Source organism: Hyposmocoma kahamanoa, unplaced genomic scaffold (genome assembly GCF_003589595.1).
Source record: "Hyposmocoma kahamanoa isolate Upper Pololo Valley unplaced genomic scaffold, ASM358959v1 279, whole genome shotgun sequence".
NCBI lineage: Eukaryota > Metazoa > Arthropoda > Insecta > Lepidoptera > Cosmopterigidae > Hyposmocoma > Hyposmocoma kahamanoa.
This window is the reverse complement of record NW_020653776.1, coordinates 494,390-503,224: the sequence shown is the minus strand read 5'-3', so window position 1 is coordinate 503,224 and position 8,835 is coordinate 494,390. Positions and strand designations below refer to the sequence as shown.

General features: G+C 35.6%; 1 long non-coding RNA gene across 1 annotated transcript; it reads left to right on the top strand.

Annotated features, from left to right (window-relative positions):
• Positions 1 to 350: 350 nt before the first annotated feature.
• On the top strand, positions 351 to 5,358 carry LOC113229145. The gene is made up of 2 exons (XR_003310384.1): positions 351 to 452; positions 4,200 to 5,358. It is a non-coding gene; the product is annotated as an uncharacterized LOC113229145 (long non-coding RNA).
• Positions 5,359 to 8,835: the final 3,477 nt, after the last annotated feature.

The window sequence follows — 8,835 nt, the reverse complement described above, 5'->3', positions numbered from 1 at the left end:
CAACTTCTACAGACTGTACTCAATTTACTTTTTAAAAGCTTTGATAATTAATCACAATTATCGATAATTCTTTTTAATGCACGTCGTCAAAAACACTGGGCCATAAATATACAGGATGTTGCCATCCTTCTTTCAAATTTAAAAAAGAAATTCGCACATAAATTCCAAGAAACTCACAGAACCCGGATTCAAGACCACGGTCAAGCTAAATATGAATCTAAATTTGAATTATCATTTATTTATCATTTTACCTATTAATGCACTTAAGCTTCCAATAGGAAACCCTTCAGCTGTTCAAAAAGATAACAGACAGAAAATCTTATATATAGGATTCGACAATTATATTGATTACATCACGTTATAGTAATGCGCTTTAATAGTTGAAATTTTGCAATAATTTGTAATATTAATTTCAATTTAATTGCTTTCAGTTTGCAAATACAAATTCTTTGGTAAGTAGCGTATCTAATTTGGTAGCTATTTCAGATGTATATTCCAATATTCATTCTGAGTATATTCAAACTGGAAAATTTGTGCGTGCACGAGAAAAGTTTCTCTTTATTTAGGAATGACGGTAAACGAGCATATTGTGTCATTTCGCATGGCTGGCACTGACCGGTGGAAGCGAAGTGAAAAACGGTTTATGTTCTTTTGTTTATTTGAATATCCTTTTTTTGTGACTAAATTCTGATTCTGATTTAACGTAGAAAATTTCGTCATTTAACAATGACTTACAAATAAATGGACGACGGGTCTAATACAAAAACCAAGAAAAAAATGTCCCAAATCAACCTATTTAAACGTAGTGACATGTAAAGGAATATGAAAAAGCTAAAACGTTGAATTTAAATTGTAATGTCATCGCAGTACTGTCTAATTTTCAACGAAGACTAAAGCGTGAATGAGGCTCTGTATACGATTTTAACGCTCTATAAGTTCGGACACTTTTTAGCGCGGACCCGACGTCCATATAATTGTAAGTCAATGTCATTTAACTTTTAATTTTCGTTTTAATGCGATTACAAATAATTATCAGTACAGAGTACTAAAAAACCCGACTACAAAAATCATTCATCGCCTAGTTACCAACACTTAAGCTTTCTACACACCGAGCGCGCGGATCCGGCGACACACCCTTACTTACACACTTATTTCTAATCTAATCCTACGACATTACTTGGCTCGGTGGGTGCTTTAGAGGTGGAACATTTTCCTCAAATTTAAATGGGACCACTGCTGTGGTACCCTCCTTTCGATAAAAAAGGAATCATCGAAATCGGTTAACAAATTTTTGAAGTTATCGCGTAACATACATACATAAAAATACAGATGAATTGAGAAGTTCTTCCTTTTTTTTGAAGTCGGTTATAAATATAAACCTCTGCTATCTATTATGTAAATGTCACTTGTTTAAAAAATGCACTGAAATAATAATATGATAATTGTAATAATAATTTACTTCTTTAAAAGAGGTATAACGTTTAATGTAATTGTAATTATAACATTTTTATAAAAAAGAAGACAGACTTTGGTGGTAAACCACACGCCGGTCTACGACAGTTGTTATGCCACTCAGAACTTTAAATGGCAAAGCCTCCTTCCAAACCTGTATCGTTCAAAACATAATTATTCTTTTTTCGTAACCAGTTACGAACGAAAAACCACGGTATCGTGCGAGTACAAAAAAGTCTTCGTTCGCAACTGGTATCGTACAAAACACAATTATGTTACTTTCGCAACTGGTTACGAACCTCCGGTTTCGTACGCGGCCGAAGGGAGATCTGAGGGGCACTGCCACTGCGCCCGTCATCCTGAGACAATTTGAATTTGAGATTGAATTTTCAATTTCACCAGCACCTTAGCACCTTACACTTCAAAAGCGAAACGCAGTAAAACTCACATTACTACATAACCTTAACAGTTTGTTTATCTGTTGTCGTTATGTTCGTTAACGACATCGAGTATATAATCAGAAATAAAGACAAAATAAGGGCCATCCATCCCTGGCAGCTCATCAGGCAAATGGGCCTTATAGTATTATGCAACTTGTTGTTGAAATGTTTTTACGCTGTTCTTTGTGTTATTTCTGTTTTAGTTATATTAGTCTTTGTTTTTGTGTTTTTTTTTTATAATGTGGCGTTACAATAAATGGTTTCTATTTCTATTTCTACTTCTATCACTTTTAAATATCAACTCTCGTTTGCACTGAAATCGCAAATTAGAAAGCTGAAATAGTATAGCATCAACAACTGACCTGTGTGTACGTCTCCGTATATTTCAAAAATATCCTGTATTTATTGTAATAATCTCAGTACAGAGTACTAAAAAAACCGACCTCAAAAGTACGTGGAATTACATATAATTACCAAGTTTATTGAAATCTGTTACCGGAAAGTGCGCAAACCCGGGTTCATCCCCTAGTTCGCCACTATACAGGACTTGACACAGGAGATAATAAAAATCGGTTCTCACTACTCAAAGTATATTGAGAGAGAAAAACGCCTTGAATTGGACAATAGAAAAATTAACCATTAAATAATTGCTCCTTATAATAAAATTTAGGCGCTTTTTATAAAAAAGAATCTTCAATCTTAGAGGTGGATGATTTTCTTCAAAATTAAATGGAAGCACTATGGAGGTACCTCTTTCCAACTAAAAAAGAATCAAGAAAATCGATTCTCAAATACCGGAGTTATCGTGTAACATACATACAAAAAATCTTTTTTTTAAGTCGGTTAATAAAGATAATATCTCTGAAATGGGGGGGCTGTTCCATTCGGCGGTGTGGGGAAAAACAGCAAAACATCTAATTACAAAACAAACGGAATCACATTTCATCGGTAATTAAATGCGTGATTTTTCAATTTTCGTCCATAATAGCTAAGCTCAAGTTAAACTGGTCATTTGAAGTGAAACAATTGATGACACTCGTCAATTGTTTCGAATTCGGTCTGGCCAATCGGAGAGCAGTTGCCACCGTAGTGATTTGGCAGAATAGTTTTCAAACAAATCAAATGACATTTCGTCTCTATTTCTGGTTATGTACTCGATGGTTAACGACAACTGAAACGCTTGTGCAAGCTCTAAGTCACCATGACATTCCATTTTCATTGGAATTACATCTATGTGCCAAGTTTTATTAAAATCGGTTAACGGAAAGTGGGTGAAATTCAGAAAACCAGATTCATCCTCTGATTTGCCACCCTTATAAGTGGAATATTTTATTCTTATTTGAATGGGACATGGTAACGAGTTACCCCCTTTCGTACAAAAAAAGAATCATTGAAATTGGTTGGCAAATCGTTGCCGCACTTTCTCAAACTCGTATCTTAAAGCACGAAGTTACTAAAATGCAAAAAATGGATTGTATATACAAATTTTGCAGGCTAATTTCACATCACATTTCCTTCATATTCACGTAAGAGTTACTGGCATTTATCTATTCATAAAGTAATGCATACAAATTAACACCCTTGATAAGAAATTTAAAATAAATAGAAAGTTTGACATCACTTGAATATTCAGTCTTTTTAAGATACGAGTTTGAGAAAGTAAGGTATCGAAAAGTCACATTAATCGCATAATATACTCACAAAAATTTAGTAGCAGTAGAGGTTCTTGTGAAAGAATTTATCTAGAAAATTTATCTTACCCATTTCTACAGCCAAGCAGCAATGTGAGCATTACTGTGTTCCGGTTTAGGAGGGTAAGATTGCTGGTGAAATTACAGGCACATGGGACTTGTCAACTTATGTCTCAGGGTGACTGACGCAGTGGCAGTGCCCCTAAGATCTGCGATTTAAAGCTCTGAGAGACACTGCAACTGCTATGGATAGGCGTGTCTCTTTCCACCAGGTGCACGCTTGTTCGACCCTTCACTTAGTATTATAAAAAATACAGACGAATTGAGAGCCTCCTCCTTTAAAGAAGTTGGTTAAAAATACAGATTTGATCATGTTATAGTATCAGTCGTACGTCAGTCATTTAAACAGATTAACTTACTAACTCCTAAGCTAAGTTAGGACTTGTGTTATAGAAGCATGTGGTTCAAAGTTCGGCGTTCTTTAAAAATCTGCTAGGCTGACAAAATTCAAAGTTTTTATATGAAAGACCCAGTCGTATATGTACATATATACTTTATCTACCAAGGCAACTGAATGAGTACTAATAAATAAATACTTGTTTTTCTTAATTTCTAGATACAAAGAAACAGCGAGAATGCACCGTACAACAACATGGTTGTTATTAATTACAACACTAGCAACAATACCAAGAGCAATGGCTGATAATTGTAATACGCAACAACGTTCCGATTCACACAGTTGCTTCACAAAAACTGAACTGATAAATCTACTCGTAAATGACAATAGTACAATGGCATATTACACACTAAAAAGACTAACCGACGCAGCCAATATGCCTTCACTATTCAACGAACTTAATTTCGCCTACATGTGTTTCTTCTACCCCTTGAAGTACTATACAACAGATAATAAACACTGGGACGACATACGCAAATGGTGTGTAAAAGTCGTCGAGCATTACGACTTCTACAAAATAATACATCCCATACAACGTCTGGTGTGCGATATTCGCCCAAAACCGGAACCAATACCGTGTCCCTGTTTGACACATAATATATAGAACATCTACGGTGGCGACATTAATTAGTTATTTTATTTTTATTTTTTTATTACGAGCATATATACATATTGTGTTAATAAAGTATTCCTTATAATAGTTATTTGTTATGCAAGGCTGCAAAGTTATTGTTCAGCGCGTTTGTTTGTATGGAAACCTGAGCAAGCGTAGGTAAAAAATAGATAGATTAAAAAATAGATAGGGCGTTGCGAGGGTTTCAATGCACGAGACGCAAAACAACTTTGCTACCGAGCGAAACACAACTTTTCACCTCACTATAGCGAGCAAAACGGTAGATTTAAGAAAAGCAGTTGAACTATAAGAAATCTGTGTCAACAAACAAAATTAGGTATCGTAGTCAATCTAATGTCAACAATAATAAGAATAAAATATACCAACGGATTTATATTACATAAATAATGTACGACAAATCGCGTACTATGTTTTTTATTTCATCGAAAGAAATTATTCGAATTTCAAAACGCTTTTACTAGCTGATATCTAATGAAAAATAAGGCCTTTCCGGGTTAGTGAGGTGAAAAGTAAATAATGTTAATAATAATAGACTTACAACATCTAGCCTCACAATTACTTAATGAATTACCGGACGCTGTACAAGAATTAAACTATACAATTCAAAATCAAGTTGGATAATTCGTATTAAATGTTTGTCTTATGTGTTTGCAAAATATAAAATGTAAAATTTTAAGTATGTAACTATGTTATATTTTTTGCTTCCTTATTTTCGTTAAATTATTGCAAGTTTCGTTATACTTTTGTATTAATTAAACTTTCTTTAAATGCACCAATACTAAAATGACAAAAGGTGTAAAATATTTGCATGCCAGGTTTTGGTGACACGTACGATCATATCTTCAATGTTAACTACGTTTTTCAACGAATAGATATCTTGTATTCTACTTTTTTTTTAAAAAGCGCATTTGACCTTCTTGTCACCTAATGTAAAGTAACGATGAGGTCAACGATGTAACATGCACACCTAAATAATACCTTCACACTCTCGCCTTCAAAAGACTCGAGTTATAGCATTTCAGGGAATAAGTCTGGAGTCAGGAAATTCCACTTCCTAGCCCTTTGCCATATAAATGTGAAGAAAAATCCTTGGAATATCTACCAAATAAGGATGGAATCCCAGCCTATGTTTAGTCCCCCGATGACGGAAAGTAGAAGACGGAATTAAATCATACAATTTCATCGCATACTCCCTGTGATATATCCTATAGAATACTAACAAGCAGGCAACTTTACAGCTATATTCCAGGCTCTACAACTTAGCAGTTAGCTAGTGTACAATTCAATCTTTCGTAAGGGTTACAAACATTTAATATTGTTTGCTTTTATTTCATATAATATCTGTCTCTTTTGTTAAGAAAATAAACCATTATTATTGATATTATTTATTTATTTATTTATAATATACAACTTACACTAACAGTAAAAACCAAACATGCAAGCCATAGTCAATATTGGTTGGAGTCAATCACTGCAAAAACGAAGCTGCTGAATATCGATCACAGAGCTTTGGGCGGTGACCGACTCCAAGTAGTAACCAGCCGATGTCAGAAACTTCGTCCTAGTGTTACTAAACACGTCAGCGTCCTCAATTTGATTCAAAGATTCAATAACGGCTAGAGTCTCGTAGAATGGTGTCCGTCTTAGTGTCTCCGTACGGATTAGATGTAGCGCGAACAAGGGATGTCTACGTTGGCGCAGAACATATCGCGGTGTTGGCGGGACAAAGAAAGGTATCTGAGCCAATAGAGGGGGGTTACTGAGATATGTCAGTGCCTTGGTTAGCACCAATGAAAATAAGGGCCTCTATGTGTTGACTCTTCAATATCTTTCCATAGAGACATTAATCTCGGTGGCAGCCAAAAGACGCAAATCAATTAACTTACCGGTTCTCAAACTTTCAAAATGATTTCTTTCAGTCTTGCGTAATAAAATTTTGAAACTCTCACGATCATTAAGCGACAAGACGGTTGCAGTTAGAAGCAGTAGAGCTTCTTGTGAAAGAGTTAAGTAGCAAGTTAAGTTAGTAAGGGTGCTGGTGAAGTTACAGGATTTGTCAACTTACGTCTCCGGGTGAAGGGCGCAATGGCAGTTCTGTGTGTGTGTGCGATGATCACAATAGATCACTTAATGGTCGCAGAGATGAGGGGCCGATTAAAGTCACACTAATAATAATTATAGTGTTTGAATAATATTTAATCCTACACATATAAATATATGGATAAACCTACACATTTAATGAAGTTTGACAAACCCCAGGTCCTTGCAAAAGAAGTCCGTTATCTACCCAAGATGCTGCGAGAGACTATTGAAATTAAAAAACATCCTAATGTAAGCAAAACTTTCACTTTTAAGTTTGAATACCTCTAGCCATCTTTGTTCAATTATTCGTCCAATTGAACATCGTTATGCTGGCTGTGTAACACTCATTCTCATTGTAGTGACATTAAGAGCGTGTTATTATATACATTGTTTATTGTTAGATATGAGCGTTTTTATTTGTATAAAAATATCTTAAAGGAAAGTGGCGTAGAATAAAAAGGAAACAGTGTTCTTTTAGCCGTGATCAGTGATGTCAGTTTTTAGTTATTTCTAAATATTTATTTATTTTATTTTTATTTATTTACAAACTTAACAATAACCGTGTTAGCACCAAGTTAAAAGGTCGTAGAACTCTAGCTTGTTGTAAAAGTACCTAACCAAGGTATCCATCTAGTAAGTAAATCGAATTATAGCTTATAAATTTCTCATATTGAATCGGAATATAACTTTTCAATACCTTTCACATATTGGAAATGAAACTATTTTTTCCAGGACCTAAAACCGTGAATATTTTAAAATACGGTCGTTATTCAAACAGATAGTTTAGTAGCAGTAGAGTTTGTCCAGGGAAGTACAGCCATCTTACCTACTTCTGCCGCCAAGCAGTAATGTCAGTATTACTGTGCTGCGGTGCTGGTGAAATTAAAGGCACATGGGACTTGTCTACTTATGTCACAGAGCGACGGGAGCAGTGGCAGTGCCTCTCAGATCTTTGCGATTTAAAGCTCTGGGTGGCACTGCAACTGTTATGAACAGGCATGTAGCTTACCATCAGGCGCACGACTTAGATGTTGTGCTGGCCAGCAATCCTATTAACGATCGTATTAAGTAAACTGAGTAACGATCGTATTAGATTTCGTTTTGTAAAATTGCGTATTCCGAAAAGCAAATGCAAAGTTGTGTCGTAACATTTATACATTCCACAAATTTTACTACACGTCACTATTGACAACAATGTTCAGCACTTAGCTCCTTTAACGTAGTTATGAATTAATACGAATTACGTAGGCCGCTGCCGGAGGACTAAAAAAAAACCAAAATTTTACAAACTAATTTAATTAAAAATAAATGTAATTACAAATTAATTATCACTAAGAGCTAATTGACCCGACCGAGGTATGTATCGAAGTGTCGGTGCGCGGCGTCACGTTGGCCTGGTGGATTCGGCATGAGGCGCTGCGTCTGCAGTTTACTCTATTGCATGATTTCTAGAATATTGGTGCCGTGTGCAATACAGTCTTGGTCAGCAAGTTGCCTTTAGGGTTGACACATAACATACGAAACTTGATGAGCGGACAAACGTCAAAACGGCCACCATAGCGTGCCAGTACTTTGGTCTCAACTCACCTGTCTCCCGTTTGTCCAGACTACACAAAGAGCATAGAGCTACAGTAGATATGTTGCCGGACTTCGCTAACCGATCTCCGCAAAGCAATTCTTAGCAAGTGTATCATCAACTCACTAATGCGTCCCACTGCTGGGTACGGGTCTCCTCTTAGGCGAGGGTTTACGACATAGTCCGCCACGCTGGCCCAATGCAAGTTGAGGACTTCACAGGTTTTCCGAGGGTTGTGCACCTTCTTCGATTTGCAGGTTTGCACCGAAAACCATGAGGTTAATTTAAAATTAAATTAAATTTCGAATCTCCTAGGTGGATTTCATCTTGTCTTTAATTTATTATAATTTTTGTTTTTCTTTTTCTCTTTGTATTGGTTTATATCCTGGTATTCATGTTTTATAGCCCTAAAATATTAAGACTATCCCGTTCAGAGCAAGATGTATTCATTTGTTACTAGTTGTGCGTCTTGTCAAAGTACTCTTACCAATATGTAAATCGAA